We start from the raw sequence: 1,050 nt of genomic DNA, 5'->3' as shown, positions 1-1,050 counted from the left end.
GTTTATACTAAACATCACTGAATACAAGCTGTGTGTGTGTGTGTGTACTGCATTGTGTTATACATAGTTAAATGGTCAGATACACAACTTGACCAAAAGTATGTGGACACATGCTGGTCCAACATCTCATTCCAAAATCATGGGCATTAATATGGAGTTGGTCCCCCCCTTTGCTGCAGCCTCCACTCTCCTGGGAAGGCTTTCCACTAGATGTAGGAACATTGCTGCTATAACAGCCTCCACTCTTCTGGGAAGGCTTTCCACTAGATGTTGGAACATTGCTGCTATAACAGCCTCCACTCTTCTGGGAAGGCTTTCCACTAGATGTAGGAACATTACTGCTATAACAGCCTCCACTCTTCTGGGAAGGCTTTCAACTAGATGTAGGAACATTGCTGCTATAACAGCCTCCACTCTCCTGGGAAGGCTTTCCACTAGATGTAGGAACATTGCTGCTATAACAGCCTCTACTCTTCTGGGAAGGCTTTCCACTAGATGTTGGAACATTGCTGCTATAACAGCCTCCACTCTTCTGGGAAGGCTTTCCACTAGATGTAGGAACATTGCTGCTATAACAGCCTCCACTCTCCTGGGAAGGCTTTCCACTAGATGTAGGAACATTGCTGCTATAACAGCCTCCACTCTTCTGGGAAGGCTTTCCACTAGATGTTGGAACATTGCTGCTATAACAGCCTCCACTCTTCTGGGAAGGCTTTCCACTAGATGTAGGAACATTGCTGCTATAACAGCCTCCACTCTTCTGGGAAGGCTTTCCACTAGATGTAGGAACATTGCTGCTATAACAGCCTCCACTCTTCTGGGAAGGCTTTCCACTAGATGTAGGAACATTGCTGCTATAACAGCCTCCACTCTTCTGGGAAGGCTTTCTACTAGATGTTGGAACATTGCTACGGGGGCTTCTAATCAGCCACAAGTGCATTTGTGAGGTTGGGCACTGATGTTGGCCGATTAGGCCTGGCTTGCAGTCAACTTTCCAATTCATCCCAAAGGTGTTCAATGGGGTTGAGGTCAGGGCTCTGTGCAGGCTAG

This window comes from Oncorhynchus tshawytscha, linkage group LG10, assembly GCF_018296145.1.
Source record: "Oncorhynchus tshawytscha isolate Ot180627B linkage group LG10, Otsh_v2.0, whole genome shotgun sequence".
NCBI lineage: Eukaryota > Metazoa > Chordata > Actinopteri > Salmoniformes > Salmonidae > Oncorhynchus > Oncorhynchus tshawytscha.
Note: the sequence above shows the minus strand (reverse complement) of the source record.